Source organism: Microcebus murinus, chromosome 1 (genome assembly GCF_040939455.1).
Source record: "Microcebus murinus isolate Inina chromosome 1, M.murinus_Inina_mat1.0, whole genome shotgun sequence".
In the NCBI taxonomy this organism is placed as follows: Eukaryota; Metazoa; Chordata; class Mammalia; order Primates; family Cheirogaleidae; genus Microcebus; species Microcebus murinus.
In genome coordinates this window covers 25,552,291-25,575,354 of record NC_134104.1, presented here as the reverse complement: position 1 = coordinate 25,575,354, position 23,064 = coordinate 25,552,291, and the positions used below count along the sequence as shown (strand labels likewise).

General features: G+C 33.4%; 1 long non-coding RNA gene across 1 annotated transcript in view; it reads left to right on the top strand.

Moving 5' to 3' along the window:
• LOC105883106 (uncharacterized) overlaps positions 1-22,030 on the top strand; it is a 620,369-nt gene extending 598,339 nt beyond the window's left edge. Inside the window, exon 9 of the long non-coding RNA XR_012918558.1 lies at positions 201-22,030. This is a non-coding gene — a long non-coding RNA (uncharacterized LOC105883106). The remainder of the gene's footprint in view (positions 1-200) is intronic.
• Positions 22,031-23,064: the final 1,034 nt, after the last annotated feature.

Sequence of the window (23,064 nt, the reverse complement as noted above, 5' to 3'; positions counted from 1 at the left end):
TGGTGTTTTTGGTTTTGACAGACGTACCAAAGGAATGTAAGATGCTAACCATCAGGGATATTGACTGAGGAGTACATTGGAACTCCTTGTACTATTTTTGCAACTTTTCTGCAAATCTAAAATTATTCCAAAATAAAATGTTCATTCAAAAGGTAAAAGTATGTTGAATATTCTTAACAAATATATTCATCAATTTACAGATTGCCATTTTTGACTGCAAAGATGCTTCTGTTAAAAATGAAGGTGATTGTGTCTGGATCAAAAGCCATGGAAAATACATGAATACATTCTTCTGCTTAGTCTCTTCTTTTTCTAGCACTACAGAAAAAACGGCAGAATCTCTTTTCACCATTGTTGTGGTCCTTTCATTTACAATATTTATCTGAAATTAGTAGGAAGAGACAAAGGAAGCATTGGCATTTTTACTTTCACAAACACTAACAGATGCAGAGTCAGGAGGTCTTCCCAGTGACAGCCAGTGGGTGGTTTCAGTTTTTTCTTCCCAGCAGGGTCTCATTTGAATAATGGTGGAAAATTACATATGACTTTATTAAGCACCTTTCTCTTTTTAGGGAAAAAAACTATTTTTCATTAAATATGGAATAATAATAGTTATAATCACAATGATACTGACTATCCATCTTAAGAACCATATTTTCTTTTTTTCATTTATTATAGAAATCACCTCAGATTATATGTTGAGCTTGTTGAAAGCCTAAATACAACATACATTATCTCTACCATGACCTTTTACAAATCTGAATACAAAGTAAAAATAAAATCCTGGAACTAAAAGACTGAAATCACTGTCTAGAAAAATTTCAAGTAAAAATATTAATTAAAAATGTTTTCTCTGAAAAATTTATAATTGAAAAGAAAGGATAAGAATTGCCTCTGAAATTTTCCATATTGTGATAAGCAGATTTATGAAGCAATGAGATTTAAGGTATTTTTTTAATCCAAATAACAGTAATAGCACTAGTAATTGTACAAATCAAGTCTTAGCAGGCTACAAAACCACTACAAAATCTAGCGCAATAATTTTAACTATCAAAAATTATGCTATTGTTGCTTTATTCCATATGTATGATTCTCTGCAAATGGTTATTCCTTAAAGACCATAAAATATGTTACATTAAAGAATCTCTGAGAATTGAGTTATTAATACTAGAATTAGTTGTACATCTTGTTTCTTCAACTGATGCTGCTGTGAATAATTAATTAAACAAGTAAACAAAATAATTTGAGGTTTTAATTTTTCCTCATTTGGTTTATATGTATTCTGCTTAACTTTTCCAGTAATGAATAAGCAGGGCTTTTATTTTAAAATTAGTAACAATTATTTTTAATGTCCAAAATCAAATGCCTTCCATTAATTTGATGAAATAGTGATAAATAGAAATATTGCTCATTAATGCTCACATTTAGCTAGAATTCAGAAGATTTTGAGAACTTCAAGATTAATCTCAAACTCTAAACATATTTAGAAAGAAGATATCCCATATCCTTAAAAATAAGCAATGCAAATCGACTAGCCTATATCTTTTTATTCTATTATCATCTTGATCCAGACTTGTTGCTATAACTTTCTATTTTCAACAAATTCTCACAATTGGACTGCAAACTAGTACAACCTGTGTGTACTAGTAATATGGAGATATCTAAAAGAGCTAAAAGTAGAACTACCATTTGATCCAGCAGTCCCATTACTAGACCCAAAGGAAAAAAAACAACAACATTGTATAAAAGAGACATCTGCAGTGGAATGTTTATAGAAGCACAATTCACAATTGCAAAGATGTGGAAACAACCTAAGTGCCCATTAATACATGAGTGGATTAATAAAATGTGGTATATGTATACCATGGAGTTCTATTCAGCCACAAAAAGCAATGGTGATCTAGCACCTCTTATATTATCTTGGATGGAGCTGGAGCCCATTCTACTAAGTGAAGTATCACCAGAATGGAAAAACAAGCACCACATGTACTCACCATCACATTGGCATTAACTGATCAACACTTACGTGCCCATATAGTAGTAACATTCATTGGGTGTAGGGCAGGTAGGAAGGGGGAGGAGGTAGGAGGGGATGGGTATATCCACACCTAATGGATATGGTGAGCATCATCTGGGGGATGGACACACTTGAAGCTCTGACTTGGGTGGGGGAACAGCAATATATGTAACCTAAACATTTGTACCCCTGTAATATGCTAAAATAAAAAAATTAAAAAAATAGACAGTTGCCAATAAAAGAGGTTGCTTATTTTAATACTACATCAAGCAAGAACGTTCTAATTTTATACAAAAATTACAAGAAACTGAACATTTGGGTATCCCATCATGACCTCCAATGCAACTTGTATGAAGTTGAAGTCATCATTTACTAATTTCTCAAATGCTACAAACCTATAAACCACCAAACCATATTCTATTCTTTAAATTGAGAAATCTTGGAGGAACTTTAAAAAAAATCACTTTTTCTCAGCCTTTTAAAAAAATTAATAAATCACCAAAGTTGTCCATTTATCTTTTGAGATATCTTTTGGAATCATAGCTTCTTTGCCATTTTGTCCATAACAATTATCATCTAGTTATTCAGTTTCTCACATGTAGACCACCAAGCAAACTAGCTATTCTCAATCTCTTTATTGGGCAATTCATCCTGTAATGTCCGCTATTGGCTACCATGCTAAAATCAAGGACCCCTGCCAGGTGACACAACTCTTATCTGCTTAACTTACTTTCCATTCCAGTCCTCTAAATATATCACACTTTTCCAGTTTTTGCCTATCTCTTGACTCTACCAGAAACTTCTCAAACTCTCTTCTACTTAAACTCTCCCATCATGCCTTTTACTCTTGAATTTACTCATACATATATAACATAGAAATATTATATCTGTGTTTACATAAAAAGCAACAAAAACCATTTTAAGCTGACAAGAATTCAGAGAACATTGTTCTCAGAAAACTTTCCTATAGAAATTACTTGAGAATCAATTTTAGTTAACCAAGGTTTGAATTGAGAAAAAATAGTAAAAGGATTATGCATAGTACTGAACAGAAATAAACCATGGAATTATATTTACAGGAAGGAATATCTATGGTGTAAACTCAACAAGGTAAAAATTATATAAATAATAGTGTTCAGTAAACAAAAAAGGGGAGGGGGAGAGGAAGGCATAGATTGTGTAGGTACACTGATTTTTCTCATTCATTTTTTATGGTTAAAAAATCCAGAGATAATTTATTATTTAAAAATAAAATAATAAAATTATAAAATCAAAGATTAATAAAACAACCAACTAAAAACATGTGGTAGAAAGAGGAAAGGAAGAAGCAATGCACAGTTATATCACTGCTTGTTGTAGAGAGTTAATAAACCTGCCTAAGATACAAAAAGATTAGTCTGTTATTAAAATGAACAATAACTCCTGATGTATTTACCACAAAATTAATGAAGCTAAAGCTTCAAGGCTCCTTTTTTGCAGACCCCTTCTGCACTTTGCTGTGATTCCTTTCATAATTTTAAAGAAATATTTTCACTTGCCTAGTTAATTTTCTTTCATTATTTTCTATTCTTTTTTTTAAATACATTTCCTCTAATTGTGTAACTTCAGGTTCCATATTACCTGAATCCACTCCTGATTTTAAAGATAACTGTCGGAAAAAAAAACACACATAGCACAGCACACACATGCACAAAAAGAAAAACCGATAAGCAAACAAAAGGGTCAGTAAATATATAAGAAGAGATACTTTGAAAAATACATAAACAGAGTAATTATATGTATGAGAACAGAACTAAGATGAAGCACATCTTGATTTAAAACATATAAATTGACTAGACTCATTTATTAAAATAATAACACTTCCATTTGGGTCATTATAAATATTAATGTATATAATGTGTGTCAGAGAATCACCAAAACTGACTTAGAGAGATTGAAAAAAAAAAAAGATGAGAAATATATAGCAGACAAATAAAAACCAAAAATAAATTAGGTGTTACAATCTTAGTATCAGACAAGGTAAAATCCAAAGGAAAATGCATTAAACAATATAGAGTATACCAGTATTAATAAACATCTTAATCTGCTCAGCCTGCTATAACAGAATATCTTAGACTGGGTAGCTTATAAACAATAGACATTTATTTCTCCCAGTTCTGGAGGCTGGAAGTCCCAGATCAAGGTGCACTGAGTGAGGGCGGGTTACCTGGGGGGGTCATAGATGGCACCTTCTCACCGCCTCCTCACATGGCGGAAGGGGCTAATGAGCTCCCTTGGGCCTCTTTTATAAAGGCATTAATCCTATTTATGAAAGCCCTGCCCTCATGAATTAATCACTTCCCAAAGGCCCTACCTCTTAATACTATCACCTGGGGGTTTAGCAAGTCAACATATAAACTTGGGAGGCACACACATATTAAGACGATGGCAATGAATAAGGGCAAAATCCACAGTGAACATTGAACAGATGAATTTCTATGCCAAAAAGGATATAACATCAACAGTTATACAGAAAGAACCTTTTAAAAAACTTGAAGAAGGTGACATGAATACATTAGCAATAGTTTTATTCTCCCCTATAAGTGCACAATAGATCGAATAGGCATAACATAAGTACATACATGAAAAACTGAAGTATCACAATAAATGAGATACTATTAATTCTGAGGCCACCAACCCTCAGGCTGCAGACCAGTACTGGTGTGTGGCCTGTTTGGAACCGAGCAGGAGGTGAACAGCAGGTGAGTGAGCGAAGCTTCACGGCTGCTCCCCATCACTCTCATCACCACCTGAGCTCCTAGGCCAGGAGTCCTCAAACTATGGCCCACAGGCCACATGCGGGTGTTTTTGCTCCTTTTTTTTTTTTTACTTCAAAATAAGATATGTGCAGTATGCATAGGAATTTGTTCATAGTTTTTTTTTTAAACTATAGTCCGGCCGTCTAACGGTCTGAGGGACAGTGAACTGGCCCCCTGTTTAAAAAGTTTGCGGATCCCTGCCTTAGACACTTGCACAAGACAGGAAACAGATACCTAAGAATCTATAAACTCAGTGAGAGTTGTGGTTAAAACAATAAGAACAACAAATGTGCCGACAAATGGAACGAAAAGGAGACCTGCTTGGCTTTGCTACAGCCCCGGATGGGGTAAAAATGGTATCTCCTGAATGTGATAAGCATAGGCCTGCCTCGTTAATTTACATTCCTGAACAGGTCAGGAACTTCTCAAGTTGAGAAATTAATTTACAGTTCCAGGTTGTTAACATTCTTTGGTACTAGCAGAGGCAACCTCAGTTCTTCTCTGGAAATTCTTAATCTACTAGCACAGGATTTTCAGAGATTAAAGCCAGAAACTGTATTTAACTATTAACAAATGCCAATACATGCAAAAATAAATCAAACCAACCTGATCAGAAAGCAATAGAACCAAGATGGAAACAATTCGGTGTATCAGATATTAGGATAGCTAGAGGAGAGAATATATATGTTAATATATAAAAATCTACATATAAAATATTTAAGACAATAAAACGGATTGAGAAAATGTGGTCAAATATCAAGAGACTACAATTGCTACAGCATCTAATTAGTTGTGGAGAACCAGCAATATATTACCAAAGATGCATTATGCTAATGGTAAGTATAAGATGCATCCTACCATTAGGAAATTTTCAAAACACAAAATGATGAAGAAATCCAAATAAAGGACTCTGTAAACCAATTTTTGTATGGCAAAAATTCATCTTTTCCCTCGATTGGTTGCCAGACAAAATTTCAATTCTACTACTTTTCTTCTAAGAGGAATTGTTAATCACTTGTCCAGAGTAATTCACCTTTGAAACTGCAATGCTAGCCTTTTCTTACTCTTGCCAAATTCATCTAAAAATCATGTAAGGATCACTTTAACGTTACCAATGAGACTAATGATAGACATGTACATCCTTGGCTGTAGTCACAGCTAGTATTACCTGGAGACACATTTGCAAGTTTGAAAATGGTTTATGAGTGTGTTATCTGTCCAACAGTTACATCTGTTTGCAATGTACTGTATAAACTTTACAGTTGGTAAAAAAAAAAATAATAATAATATAAGCTTTTGTATACTGAGATTACATGGAAAAGGAAAATAACATTTTAGTGTTGTCTTCCTGGCCTCTTTCCTTTTATTTCTCTGAGTCAGCAACATGTGCAGGCTTATGCCTTTGAGTGGTTAGCCAAACTGTGCCAACCTTTCACCCAATGTGAAATTCCTACTTAACAAAGAAACTCGGGCCTTTTTTAAAATTTAAAACATGTTGGCCCACGTCTACAGACTTAAAAGCAACAAAACAAATTGCTCAAATGGAAAATCTGTAATTTAAAAATACAATCAATGCAAACCACAACTCCTTCATACAATCTTTGAGAAAGTCTCCCCTTCCCAAGGAAGACATTTAATGAATTGGCAATAGCTGGATATTGAATGATACTCCCAGAAGTAGCGCTGTAAATAATCTTGAAACCCCAAGTGTTTAGATTGGCTTTTCTTGAAATACTTATCTAATAAAAAGTTGGCTCTGTGAGATTTCTCTCTTCGCTTATTGTTAAAGTCTAATGGCCAGATATTCTGTCTTCTTGTTTCTGGCAGTAACGGTTTGATCATTTAACCTAGTAGGGAATTTATAATCCTGGTAGTGTGAGCAAAAGCTAGCTATGTGGTTCCAAGTCCAGCAGCAGAGGTCTTGCCTGTTCTGAGAAAGCCCTATCCGGGACAGCAGTGCTGCGGCATCCCAACCAAAGTGCTCTGCGGATGAGAGCCTTCCGTTTTCCTGCTGCCTCTCCTTTTCTGTTTCGGCCCCTTTATTTAGTATCACCATATATTATGCAAGGTACCAAATAGCCTTCTAATATGTTCCTTTCAGCCCAGACTAGAGTCAGTTTCTGTCCCTTGCAATCAACAAGCCTAACTGATATAATATCTCAACTAAAATGTAAGCTATCAGCTATGAAGAATGCATATCTTTTTTCAGCCATTTGTTCCAGATTTAATGCAAGTGAGATTATATGTAGGTACTGTTTGCCTTTATCTCTCTTAGCTTTCTTTCCTTTTTTTGAGGCAGAGTCTCACTCTGTTGCCCAGGCTAGAGTGCCGTGGCGTCAGCCTAGCTCACAGCAACCTCAAACTCTTGGGCTCAAGCAATCCTTCTGCCTCAGCCTCCCGAGTTGCTGGGACTACAGGCATGCACCACCATGCTAGGCTAATTTTTTTTCTATATATTTTAGTTGGCCAATTAATTTATTTCTATTTTTTTATTAGACACAGTGTCTCACTCTTGCTCGGGCTGGTTTCAAACTCCTGACCTTGAGCGATCCTCCTGCTTCAGCCTCCCAGAGTGCTAGGATTACAGGCATGAATCACCCTGCCAGGCCTCTCTTAGCTTTCTCACATCTGAATTTGTATATCAGTAAAGATAGTGCAAAATTGAATTTGTCTAATATATGTTTAGCTTTTCTTTTCCATTGTTATAAAGTACATATAGCACAAGGGATCAAGGAAGAAGCCACAGGATAGCAGTTATTAGGTATAAATCCATTATCCAGTGTTCTGTGAATGCATTCCTCTGGGGCAAAATAAAAAATATTGGAGTAGTTTCACTCTGAAGTCAACTGCTTCAGAAATTGCGGACTCTGTCAGATTTAACTCTCAAAGGAGAATATGAAGTGCAGAAACAATGGAAAAATGAAAAGTAATGGGAAAAGTTGTATACAATGAGTAGAAGTAAAATAAACTTTAATATTTTTAAAATAAGATTTAATATTTTTTAAGTGTTTACTCTGCATGAGGCACTGCTTCAAGTGATTCAGATCAGGGTTTTTCAACTACAGTTCTGTTGACTTGTGGAGTAGGAGAATTCTTTTTTGTTGGGGGGCTGTCTTGTGCATTTTAGGATGTTTAGTGGGATGCTTGGGCTCTAGCCACTAGATGCCAGTTGTGGGGGCGCACACACACACGCACACACACACACAACTTATGACAAACACAAGTGTTTTCAGATACAATGTTACCTTGACTGGGAGTTGGGGGGTATGGTGGGAAATTACTCTTGACTGAGAACTGCTCCTTTAGGTGATTTAGTTATTTAATCTTCAAAATAAACCCATGAGATAGAAATGATCATTATATTTTACTTGATAAGAATTATCATTAATCTTTTACAGATGAATAAAAGAAGGTAATAATATGTTTGGTTAGTCAGCCAGACAAATAGCTAATAAGGGGAAAAGCTGGGATTCAAACCTAGGCAGTTCAACTCCAGAATTTTTGTTCACATTATTTGTCAGTTGTACCCAAAATGGTTGGGCTTGAGGATCAGTTGAATTCAAGGGTTTATTATATTTATCAAAATATACAATTCAGAAAAATATTATGCATTCTGTGTATATATTCTCATTTTTTCTTAGCAGGAATATCCTTAAATATTTAGTGCCAGGAAAAGATTCACAATACTTAATCAAGCTCACACTGAAGTCATCATTCCTGGATTTTAGATATACTTAAAGGAACTTTTGGTAGGAAAATGATGTGGAAATATGATTTTTAAAAGTCAACATAAATACCTTCTTAAGTGAAATTAATAGCACATAGACAGTTCCAATCTCTCCTTTCAACAGACTGTGGACGTGAGCTATGAGCTACCTCAGCCCCACCCCGGTGCAAACCCATATCACGTTCAAGTCCGTACCCACCTCCAGACAACTCATGTAGAACCAAAATGGCAACTTGGGTTGGGGTGGAAAGCTTTCTAAATTGGAGCACCTACTGAGTTATGTGAGAAAAACTTTGATGCGGTGTTTCAATTTATATTTCTGAATTTCAAAAGCCTTGATTTCCTTCTCCCACCATCCCCCTCCCTAAAAGCATAGGCTGTAGGTAAAAGAAGGGAATGAAATATGGAGAAAAAGGAAATGTGGGGAGAGAGAGTGAGGAAAAGGAAATAAAAACTAAATTTTTTACTTCAAATCAATCTTTCTCTTTAGGTTATCTTTTGATTTATCATTTAAATTTAAAATGTAAAAATGTATAATTTTTTAAATTAAATTTTAAAACCCATTTACAACTTGAATCAGCAAACTTACTAGATACTTGTATCAGTAATTCTACTTCTGGTAAACAAATAAACAAATCCATAAAATGTCACTTTTCTTCCTAAAGCTGTAAAAATTTTATACTTAGTACCTTAAAAATTTTATACTTAGTACCTTAAGATATTGAAATTTTATACTTAGTACCTTAGTACCTTAATCATGCAACTTACAAACTTTTACTGTAAGTCTGCAGCTTTAACTTGTCTAGGACATAGGGAGGAGGCGGGATGGGGATTGAACTGTACTTGCAATTTTAAGAGAACTGGTTCTTCAGAGATGGAAGTTCCGAACAGCATGCTAAGTCTAAGTGGAACTTAGTGCCTATGGATTCAACACAGGTTATAATTGAGTTATTATTTGCCCTTTCAAGGACTTATGCAAAGCTTTATTCTCTTAACACGCTACACACAAGGTGACATTTCTCAGCAGTCTGACTTTTCAATTATGGATCTTTCGGAAAGCTAATGATGTCTATATTGTTAATACTGCCAACATTGTGTCAGTACATCGAAGAACCTGTGATATTAAATATGCTGATGTAAAAATATATGTTATTTCTGCTCAGCCGTGTGCAAACAATCTGGCCGAAGTGCTAGAGTTATAGGGAAATCCTCTCCAGAGATAAAAGCAGAATGGAATTCTGTTGAGAGCAGTTAAAAAGCTCTCTTGTTTTCAGTGCTTTCCAGAAGTACTGAGGCCAAAATTTTAGAAGTTAATTACATGGAGTCTCTCACTCAAGACTTCTGATTAAAGTTATAATATTCTTGCCATATTATTCTTACTTTAGAGGGTTGGAAGGGCATCGTTAGACATTATTTAGGCAATTATTTTGAGTTTTAAAAAATCCATATAAATTGAATTTTTGAGGAAAATGATTGATGATGTTTAAGGTTTCAGGAGAGTATAGCAATTCTTCAGGCAGGAAGATGTTATAAAGATCTAAGGCCAAATATTTTCTATCACGTAATTACTATAACAAAGCTAGGATCATATTCTTAATGTTTATTCTTCACAGTAAACCCTCATTTATTAGTTATGAGTGTTGGTGATTGTTCAGTTTGATGAGTTCCAGATGTTTAAATAGTGACAGCCTATGGATAAAATGAATTATAGTGACCAAACTAACAAACTGAAAGCACATTCTTCTCAAAAGTAAAAGGAATAACAAATGTGATATTTAATCACATATTTAAGATATCGCCCTTCCAGATTCATTTTTTTTTCAGATTTTTATCACTTGTTTCCAAATCTCTTGCTTCATGTCTCCTTTAGATAATAAATTCTAATAATAATTTTATTTCTCATGTATAAAAATGTCTGATATTTTCATAGACTAAAACCTTATTTGGTATGAAATTAAAATGCATACTACACTTAAAGAAAAATTTCATTTGCTGGTAACGTCCAAATGGAACAAAGTATTTGGTGTAGAAGAGAAACTATGTAATGATAAGAAATAACAATGTTGAACAAATATTTTATTATAAAGGGAACCCAAGAAATAGAAAGTAAGTTTTAGAATAGTATGCTCCCGCTATCTTAGAATAGTATAATAGTAATGATTTATAAGTAGTTAAGAAAAATTTGTGTCAAGAAATAGATAAACAATATTCTATAGGTCATCAGTATAAATGTTAGAATATGTTCTTTGAGGCCATTATTTAGTAGAATTTTTAGAATATCCAATAAATAGCTTTACTTGTAATTCAGAGATACCTCATATTGCTTTTCAATCTATATAAATTGCTAATGGTGATTATTCCATATATAACTTCTATATAATGACAAATATTCATAAAATAAAACAAAATATCAGAGATTAAGAAAACGTGATTTTTCTCTAGCAGTCAAATTCTGTGATATTTGTATTTGTTGATCCTGTTTTACTCATTTTGCAGTGGAAATGAATTTGATAATGGTAGAAAAGTGAGGCAGAAGCAGCCATCTAAAAAGAAAAACTCAAATTTATCATTATATAGCAAAATTCAAACTGTGTATTACCATTGAAAGTTAACCTTGTAATAACAGGATGACTTTGTGGAAAAATATTTTCATACTAGAGAAAAACAAGAATTATCTTTTTTTTGAAACTATAAAACTATAAAAATAAGAATGGTGATAATTAATTCAGGTTTTTGAACAAACAGTAATAGAAGTTTTGATATAGTTAGAAATATTTTTGTAAGGTGGAGATGTTTGGGGGAGAAAGTGGCAGATACACACAAGATTATCATTACAAATTTTGACAATCCTCAATATCAAAGGTGATTCAATTATAGAAATAGCCAAAAATGTAGGAAACAATTGAACAACCAAACTGGGTAAATTTTTGTCTTATTTTATTTTGTTGTTAATGGATGATGAGACTAGTTTTTTCATAATTTATAAACTGCTGTTTAAGATAACTCTAAATGTCTCTGTAAAATACATTAAGTTACAACATAAAGTGAATTTCTTCTTTGAATGATGTATCTCCTTTGGATTAGCTTTCCGTTGCTATGTAACAAATTCCACAAATTCAGCAACATGAAACAACACCCATTTATTAGCTCACAGTCTGTAGTTCAGAAATATGGACATGGCATCATTGGGTTCTCTGATAAGGGTCTCACAAGGCTGAAATCAAGGTGTCACCTGGGCTGCATTCTTCTATGGGGCTTGGGATTCTCTTTTAAACATGCACGATTTGGGCAGGATTCAGTTCCATGCAAGTATAGGACTGAGGTCTCTGTCTCTAGTTTTCAGTCAAAGGCCATTCTCAGCTTCAGGAGAGCACCCATATTCCTTTCAAGTGGCCCCTCCATTTTCAAAGACAGCAATATAGTATTTATCTCTCATTAAATCACTTTCATTTTCAAATTTCTTTAACCAAGAGCATAACCAAGAGGACTCACTGATTAGGTGCAGCTGACCCAGGATAATTTCCCTATATTAAAGTAAAAAAATCCAGAAACTTAGTTACATCTGCAAAATTCCTTTCTCATATAACACAACATCAGGAGGTAAGTGTTTGTGGTGTTTTGTTTTGTTTTGTTTTTTTGAGACAGAGTCTCACTCTGTCACCCTGGCCAGAGCATAGTGGCATCATCATAGCTCCCTGGCAACCTCAAACTCCTGGGCTCAAACAATCCTCCTGTCTCAGGCCTCCCAAGTAGCTGGGACTACAGGTGCATACCACCATGCTCAGATAATTTTTCTATTTTTTTTTTTTTTTTTGTAGAGATGGGGTCTTGCTCTTGCTCAGGCTGGTCTCCAACTCCTGACCTCAAGTAATCCTCTTGCCTTGGCCTCCCAGAGTGCTAGGGTTACAGGTGTGAGCCATCACACCCTGCCAATCAAGGAAGTTATGTCTAATCATATTCACAGTTTCCACATACACATACTGGCAAGAGATTACAGAAGGGAGCAAGTCACTAAAAGTCATTTTGAAATTCTGCCTACCACAACATCCTAACTGAGCTCTCTGCTTCATTTAGCCTCTAATCTGCTACTAGACAGTTCAGGGTTTTTTTTCTAAATTCAAATATAAGCAAGTTGATCAATAACACCATCACCATCATCTATCCCATTAATATTTGATATTTTGTTGGGTTTTATTTGTTTATTCTTATGATAGCACATTTAACTGTTGTCTCTTCAAATATTTTTGGCCTAGCATATATTCATACCCAGTGCTCTAGTTTCATTTCCTTAGTTTTAGCACTGTTTTAAGACCTTTCTCACCTCTGGGATATCTTATGCTTAGAATTTTTATTTCTTCTAACCTACTGACTACCTCCCAATTTATGCTTGTTTCTTTAGGTTCATTAAGATTTCAGCTTACACATCATATCCTTGAACAACTTTTGCTATTACTTTTTCTCCGTCCTTAACACCTTTGTTTTTGATAGATGCCCTTTCTCTGTGATCCCACATGACTTCTATGAATCTCTTAACATCATTCTGCATTTGGGTTATGCCTTGTTCTCTCTACTCCACTGGATTGTGGAGTTTCTTTCATGTCTCATCTGTTGTATTTCTGATGTCAAACATAGTTCCTGTGACCAAAATAGTCTATAGAATTCATGGAATTTTGACATTTTGCAATTATTTAAACCTTGTCCATAAAAGGCAGATAATTTGACTCATTTATATTCTGGTTATTTCAGTTACCTTATGGATTAAACAAAATCAACAGTGTATTAACTTTTATAATCAAGTGGAAATTTGATTTTTATAGAGCTAATTCAATAATTCACTAGATAAATGGTTATTTGTATATCTGGAAACATGGTCTTAACTTAACTACCTTATTTTTTGATTTAGTATAATAGATAATACTGGAGCCTGGATTAAAAGACAGAACAACCAGCAGGACCTTATACTGAGACATAATTAATGAGACAATAGAACAAGTTTTTGATAAAGTTACAAAGTCAAACAGACTGGCATTGTTTTTTCATTATGGTATTGTACTTGTCTGAGCTTTATATTCTAATTCATAATTTTCTCGTTTATTTAATTCATTATATGAAGAAAGTTTCAAGTGTTGGAAAATTCCTGTAAGAACTGATTCCCCTATGCCTGCCAGACACACAAAAGCATTTGTGTAGTTTTTTTCTTTCATCAACACTGATTAAATGGCTGCCCATGCCCTTTTACCTATCCTGCATTTTAACCTGTTTTTTGTTTGCTTTCTAGTGAATGGCAAATAAAGAAACTTTTAATTTCCCCATGTATTATACACTAATTATACTATTTTATAGGCATCTTTTCACTCATGAGTAGGTGTTAACATTAGTTTTACTAACATAGTGTTTATCCTATAATGTAGATGGTAGAATTACAGATAGGATTCTTAAAGAAGATAACCTGCTTGAGAAATGAAATCCCCATCATCAAATACAACACATACCCATAACCACCCTATCACATACAAATACATACACCATACCCAAATATATAAATTTCAGGGAGAATTTTCCTATTGATACTGAAAACTGAAAGAAATGGTCCTTTATAATGAATCATTTTAAGGGTAAGCAATTGGATATGTTTCTGAATACGAAAAATACTTTAAGCACTAGCATCATGTATAAATTAAGTTGTGAGAAATAGCTTATCCAGTGTTTACACAACACTTCAACAATCTTCACTAACAGAACTATATAAACCCTATTCATGCACAAGTTCCGAAAAAAACTTAACAGTTTACACCTGACATCTCCCGGAATTTGTTATCAAGTCTTTCATTAAAAAAAACAATGGTACCTTTCATTCAAAAGCATTCAATAGTCTTTATAGACTTTCCTTTTCCACATTGTGCTTTTAAGCAATTGAAAGTTTGTATTAGTTGTCAAGAGCTTGTGTTTTTAAGAAAATGCTAAGTAGAACAAACATTAATAGGTTACTTTTAAATATCTGACAACATTTATTCAAGAATTGATCACATTTTTTTAAAAGTGATGAATCCATTTTAATTGTCATATTGGCATTAAAAATAACTTCTTTGGATTACAGTTTTTATAATTTCTATCTTCAAGTGCATAATATTGACCTTGAATCTTACACTTTAATAATCAGGATGAAATTCTTCTTCCGGGAAATCTTCACATGTAATTATCCGTTGTTCTTTGCCTTACATATATTAAACTACATTCAAATAAGTCTATTTCAAGACTCAAATTTTCTACATTATATATTTGAAATTTAATGTGAGAAACGTTATAAATATGAAAAACATATTGATCTTCTGAACTAACAAAACATGAAATGCCAATCATTAGTTCTCAGTGTTGGCTGTTTTCTAGAAGCACCTGGGGGTGGAGGTGAAGCCCATAAAGATCCTGATGTTCTGGCTGCACCTTGGATCATTTACATCAAACTGAAGTGTAGGAACTTGGCACCAATAGTTTTAAGAATTCCCAGGAGTTTCCAATGTGGAAACAAGGTTGAGAACCATTACTCTAAGCTAGTGGCTCTCATTTGTTACACATTGCAATTATCAACTGAGCTTTTAAAACTTCTTTTAAAAATTCAAAACCGCATTGCAAAACAATTAAATATGGTAGAGTGAGACGCAAGGATCAGCATTTTTTAAATGTTCCAGGTCATTGCAGTGTTCAGCCAAGTTTGAAAATGAGCGCTTGAGATTGAAAATCAGTTTACATATATTGATGTTCTATGTTTGTGGATTGTTTGGATTTTATAAGATAGTGAGGTGGTGGGAAAGATGGCAGGAAAAGAAAAAATAACATTTTTAACAAACGCTATTTTGTAGATTCTGTATATTTAAAAGCAATTTAATGAAAACATAACCTACCTGTCTTGAAGGTGAAACACTTTAACAAAGGCTTTTGAGTGAAAATAAAACAGAAGTGTTTAATGAAGATTTGGAAAAGAAAAAAAAAAGATTTGGAAGTTTTTATTCTTGGAATCAGAAACAAGTATGTGAATCATTGTTATCATCCTTCTTTTATATTTCCACAGAGGAAATATATCAAGTTAACAAGGATATGCTAAAGCAACTGTTAGTAAATAATTTATTTCCTTTCTTATATATTGCTCTCTTTGTTGAAAAACTGTTAGGTGATAGATGGCTTATTTCTCTATATACTTAGGTAAAGATGCACAAGGCTCAAAAATTGTTCTGACACTTTGATCTGAATTGAGCTTGAATTCTTCCAAGTTCTATTACCATATACATTAAGTTTCAATCTAAGTTTTAAAACTTACAGTTATGCCTTTTTCAACAAGCATTCCAAAGAAAAGTCACTATCAGGTCAACTTCTTAAAATGCACTAGAATCAAAAAGCTAATATAATCATAAACTTTCTTCCTATAATTATTATGTTTGTCCCTACATGTGTTCAAATAATGTTTGGGGTAGTTGACAATCAACTGTGATAAAATAGGTAGACGAACCCAATATTATGTTTATGTTATTAATTCTGTAGCAAGTAAATCTGCCAATTCAGTACAATGTAAAGGTACATAAATTCCAAAACATGGAATAAATTACATTTTGAATAACTTTTTTTGTAATTCCTTGGTGAGAAGGACTGTGAAAATTATGTATTAGAATTTGGAACAAAAGCAAGAGTTTTACTAAATAGATTATTCATGTCCTTAACTATTTCTATATGTAATGTCAAAATCATGGGACAGTATTCAAAGGGGTGATATAATTATATAGGTGCAGAGACCCTCTGTAGTGCTTCTACATCATGCACACACATACACGCACACTCGCACTCACCTGAAAATCTCTGAATCTTTTCTCTACTGACTTATGAAATTATAGAGGTAATCATATTTCTACCTCCTGATTTTAACTCTATTTCAGAGATCAAATATGGAACAAACAGGTTTAAAACACATCCATGTTTTAATCAAGAACATTTTCCCTGCTGGAGCTATCATTTACATCAAAGGCAATTGTATGAACTCAGTCTTGAAAATCATTCAAGAGGATAGAATAATTTTCTGTGGAACAGAATTTAACCGAGATTCTACATGATCAGCCAAGAACAACATGCACTCTTGACTTGTGCTGATTTATTCACATACTCCATGTCGGATTAGTTTTCTGAAGATAAGTTTCTGTACCCGATGACTTCCCAAAGCCTTGTTGAGCATTGTGACTCAATGAACTGAGAGGAGTTTTCTGTGTTGGAAAGCCTGTCCTTTTTCTGATGATGGAACCTCTTGCTATGACCTTTAAACCTAATGTTTGGTCTGTTGTGAAGCCCTAGCTGAGTTCTTGTCTCAGCTGTGAGGCAGATTGAATATAAATGAGTGAAACACCATGCTTATGGAATAGATCTTTGTGTTCATGGATCAACCAACTCTAAATTTAATTTCCCTGCTCCCCAATCTTTGAAAAGAGAATAACCATCAGAGATGAAACTATGTATATTGCCCCAGAACATAGATATTAGGGATTCATAGCCTGACTCAATCCAATCATTTGGGAAGAGTTTCATCAGTAAAAGGAACATGAGTTTAGTTTGGTATTAACTAAAGATGGGTCTTGAGCTCCATCACTTACCAACTCACTGACAAGGGGCAAATTATGTAATTTCTTTAATCTATTCATTATAAAATGAAAACAATAAAACTACCTAAGAATTTGTAAAAGCAATTAAATGAAACAGAGCTTGGAATATACCTAACAGGGCAAATTGTACACATCAGGCCAAAATAATACTATTAACAATAGTTTTCCTCCTCTATAATTATAAGGAAAGAAAAATCTGGGTTTGAGAGTATGCTGACTTGAAGAGTGATGAAATAAATAATAGTGATAAAAGCTACATAAAACAGAATTTCAACTTTTCCCTGTAATCATATTCCCTTTCCTTCTTTAACCCATTTTCTACTTGTTTTTCTCACTCATCTGGGGGATCATATATAGCCTAACCATTCCACATACATAGATACATACTTTGGCTATTATGCCTGAAAGTATTTTTAAGCAAATATATAAATTATAGATCAAAATATATACATAATTATTTATGGAAAATTTGGCCTCTTAAAATATATTTTTAGACCTAGTGGTAATAAAATATATGTAATAAACCAAGAAAATTAAGAACCATCCTCACACTATAAATTCATGCTTCTGATGTGGTTACATAAACACATACCACACTGTTTCAAAACAGAAGTATGGGTGGCTTGGCAGTCCTAGAGAAATTGAAAAAGTGTAATAATTATCATTATATCAATTATAAAACTCAATTAGGAATGTTTTGATGTAACTACTATTTTACTTATTTTGATTAACAAAAACTAATACTCATTGTTGCAGATATTGGCAGTAACCTACTCACCTTCCTAGAAACTTTTTCTCAGAATGACTCAAAACTTGCTAATTTAAAGGAAAGCTTGCTGAAATGGGAGATTTTAAAATCTTTTTCCGCATCTTATGTTTATAATATTCTCTACATAAAGACTTTTAGTCACTCTTTATCCTAGAGATTTCAATTAGTATTAGTTAAATGTTGAGCTCATTCACCTGTACAAATAGTTTTGGGACATCATGTTCTACATACCAGTCGGGATTGGAATGCTTTAAGTTGAGTTTGAGTTGTCTCAATCTTTAGACATGTGTTCATTTCATTATCTTTAATTTTATTTTTAAAAGTATTGAAAATTAGCCTTTTATTGGTCGTTTCAAAATGCTTCAAAATGATCATGAGAAAAATATCATACTAATCCCACTTGAGGGACATTCTATAAAATACCTGACAAATATACCTCACAACTATGAAAGTCTCCAAAAACAACAAAATCTGAGAAACTCTTGTAGTCAAGGCAAGGCAACATGACTACTCAATATAATGTGATATGCTGGATGGGATCCTGGAACAGAAAAATATTAGGTGAACAATGGAATAAAATATGCACTATAGTTAATAATATATCAATGCCTTACTTGATTGTAACAAATGTATGGTACTAATATATAAGTAATAAGGAAGACTGGATGTGAAGTGTATGAGAACTCTGTACTATCTTTACACTTTTTCTGTAAATCTAAAACTATTTTAAATTTAAAATTTAATTTAAAAATTATTCCCTTTCCACAATTCATGTTGAGTCTTTCATGTCAATCTGAAATATTATGATGGTATGAAAATTCAAAGCAACAAGTCATTATTAATCATTGTCAAAAATTTCATTGCCCTTAAGATTTACTATCTTATTGTGCATATAATATGTAAAAACAAGAAATGTTTAAAAGAACAACCCTGGGGCAATGTACAATTAAGGGTTAAAATGAGGAGATAAGACAAAAAAGAACTCCACATTGGGAAGTAAATGTTCTAAAAAGTGAGCTGTGTCAGAAAGATCATTCAGGGATGTAGAATAGTGCCATCTAATAGAACTTTCTCTGTTGATTGAAATGATTCTGTGTGCTGCATAATATGTAGCCACTAGCCACTTGTGGCTGTGGATCACTTGAAATATTGCTTGTGTGACTGAAGAAATAAATGTTTTATTTCTCCCCCTTTTAAATTAAATTGAATTTAAATACCCAGTTTTGGTTAGTGCCTACTGTGTTAGTCAGTGTATAGTTAATGTTTAAGTGAAACACAAAAGCCCAGATTGAGTGGGCATTCCATTTCAGCACAAGGACAAATTATAGTAAATGAAAGATATCATGCTTACAGAACAGTGAGTAGGTCTATGAGCTACAGGATCAATCACCCCTAAAACCTGTCCCTCCTTTGTACTTCCTGTTCTTTGAACCAATTCATTTTCTATGTAAGCTAATTTTAGCTCTTCATATGAGCTAAATATTCAAATTTAATATTCTTTTAAAGATATTTTTTCTCTAGTTTAAACCTGATGTTTAGATGAGAGAATTGAGAGAGGCACAATTAAAAAGAAAAAAAAGATAAGATATATCCGACACATGGAGAACTTGGCTTTTCTACATCTCTAATCTTCTGATCGGTTTTTATGCCTGGTATTATGCATAGTAAATTGTGATGAGTCATATTTTGCTTAACTTTATAGACTAGTGTCTTGGCAGCCACAGTTTTTAGATCGGTTAGGTGGAGTTCTTATAGAAAGGATATCACTGTCATCCTTCTTTACAACTCTTATCCACTTAAGTTGTAAAAGCCTGAAGAACAGGAGTTGGATTTAAGAGAAGGGTTTGTCCACATGTGCAGGCACTGAACAATCTGAGCTATAAATCAGAGAAAGATGCATCAGGGGAGGATTATTTCTACTATGTATTTTTCCATCAACCTCTCTAAAATTACCTAAAAGACTGATCCAAAGAAACAAGTTTTGATAAATATTGATTATTCATCTTCCCATAAGAAACCATTAAGAATAATTCCATTAAGCCTTATTGTGTTTATATCATTGACCACCAATCCTCAAAGGTCATTCATCATTATCTGAACACTTATACCTGAAATCTCTCTATATTCCTCCACTACTAATGTGACCCAATATCCCACCCCTCCCAAATGCAGCAAACGCTTCCATTAAAACTCCTGGGAATGTCCTTTCAGTCATCAGCAAAATTGCTAATACACTCAATCTTCTCTGAGCACTCACTTCACTTTCTTGCTCTAATTGAAACCTAGTTATTTCTGAGGTCACTTCTGTCCCTGAAGACTCTCAAGCAAAGAATAGCTTTTCTCCAGCACCCTACGAATGAGACAGCCTGGAAGTGGTACCATCCTTGCTTCTCAATGCTGCTTCCAGAATATTTATCTCTACTTGTCTCTCAATCAAACCAGATACTTTGAAGCACATTCCATCAGGCTACACCAACTGTTATCCCTTCTTGTGTGGAAATTTTTCAAATTCCCAGCCACTCTCCGTTAATCATTGAAGATTTTAGTGACTGGTTCATGGGCTTTCCTTCCAAAACTACTTCTGTTATTATTCTCTGAAATATCAAATTCCAAATAGAAAATTAATCTAACAGGTAGACTGCATAATTTCTTGACCTTTCTAAAACCCTTTTCAGTCACACAATTATGTGATTTTACCCTTAAACTTGGTATTTAACATAACAAAATTTGCAGTTTCAGCCACCTCTCTGACCAGAGATTTGTATCATTTCAGGTCTCTAGTATCCCATCCCAGCAATTTTTTGAGCCCATTAGAACTACCAATCCATTGACAATCACAAGTATAAAAAATAGGATGATGCATTGGCCTTTTATTGCTTAATTTTTCTTTTAAATCATGATAGGGAAGAAAAAATGGCAAAGGTTTTAGGCAAGTGGGTATCAGGGGAACTTTTGGCCCAGGGCTGGTTCTGAACTTGAGTGTACATTTTACAAAAGTAATATGTACTATATATACTTGTTGGTTTGGTAAGTTTGTTTAATTCTAGTGAATGTGTTTTCTATAAATGAGTGTGTAGAGCAAGGGTATAATGAGAATGTATTATGCCTATGAGTATGTGTTATGGGTATTCACTGCAATGAGGTTTATGACACTAAGGAGTTAAATTACAACTTGCTTATTTTCTCCAAATGAAATCCAGCTAAAAGTATCAAAAGGCATGTCCAGGTCATTGGCATAAATCAGTGATAAGAACAGACAAAAAGTGCACCTTTTTCATTCTATCAGCAATATTTACTCTGAAAACCTATCTAAATAATTTAACTACTGCCTATAAGTAAAAAAAAAAAAAGTTAGATTCATAATACTTTTTAAGCCAGAAAATGTAATTGAAATTCTTTAGTGATCTGTCCTGTCTACCCCATCCAATTGTCTTTCATCTTAGAAGAAAATTGCTTAGGTCAAAAGCCATTGCTTTAAGTCCCTACATATAAAATAAGACACAGAATATTAAACTCAAAAGTCATTATCAAGTTTCTGATAAGGGCTTTTGTGGTAGGAATTCTAATTTTTGTATAGTTATAGTTATTAATAAGCATTGTGGAGACTTAGGCTCTCACTCCTACATGTGGCTTGCTTATTCGGTGGAAACATGCCACAACTAAGTCTCTGTTTTACTGTGCCTAAATTCTTTCTCTGTAGCATTATTTTGGCTTTGTCTATCTCAAGAAGTTGTACTTGCATGTTTCTTCCCAAAAATGTCAATGTGCTTTCTCTTTCATGTGTTTGCTTGGAAATGCAGACTGTTACAGAAACAAGAACCAATGTCTACCTGAAATGTATTTTACCTAAAATCTATAAACCATTCATCTCTTTGAAGATTGCTATGGGTTTATATTTCAATTTAATAAGCCATGTCCTCCCAGTAAGGTTGGTACTATTTATAAATTAATCCTATACTTATAAAATACAAGTAGAAGTTGGTAGAACTTTAAGCATAATCAATTTTCTCCTTAATAGATGCATAGGTCAAATGTGATGCTAGATGTATCCTGATATCATTTGATCAGAATTTATTTTGCCTTACATGTTTTATAACAGGTTGATATGGATGAACATAAATGAGAAGTGGAGCATTTTCGGTGGAGGAATTCATGTTTATAATGAAAATGAACATTCTAATATGTAGTGGATTGTCCAAGGAAATGTCTCATCTTTGCAATGCTCCCAAGTCAATGTATGGTTCTGTGGAAGACAAGAGAGATATTGTATTTTCTTATATTCATTTGTTTCACATATTATATTAAATAACTGACATGTGTCAGGTATTGTGCTAATAAAAAAAATAAGGCGATATGTCTTTTTACCCCTAATTTCCTTCACAGAGCTCTGCCATGGAGGATGTTAAAAATGTTTGTGATTATATTGTCCTTTTCCCTTCTGTGAAGTTTAGTTGCTTTATGCTTAATATTGCTCTATTTTATGGAAAATTAAGTCTTTGTAAAACCTCTGCTAAAAGTCATATGCTACATTATAAAGCCAAATAAAATTTTTCTCATAACCTGAGGCTATAGTGGAATGTTAGTGCCAATGTACATTTTTTAACAGAGTAAATTACTAAGAAGCGGTAAATTGCCTCAACTAATAGCTTGAGGTTCTTCTCCGTATGATTGCCTGAACTGACACTTTAAATCTAGGCCAGTTTGTTTTTGCAGCACTAAATCTATTCAAGTAATTGTATGGTGAGATTTGATGAGTATTAGAAAATCTATCCTGCTCCCCAAATACTTTCATCACAACTATATCACATCACTTAAAATGACTATGACTAAGACATCTGTCTATGAGGTTAAAACCTTCACTCAAAAATTTCTATTTTGAAATGAGTACCCTAGAACAAAGGTTGATTTATCTTTTCTTGGACCTTACTACAATCATAATTTTTTTAGCAAGTGAAAAAGAACAGAACATAGATCAAGCAAAAATTTTAAATTATCAGTTTTATTGAAGAATATACATACAATTATTTCACTCCCTTTAAGTATATGGTTTGATGAGTTTATAAAATGCATTACTGTGTTATCACCACTGAAATCAAGAAATAGAACCTTTCTTCATC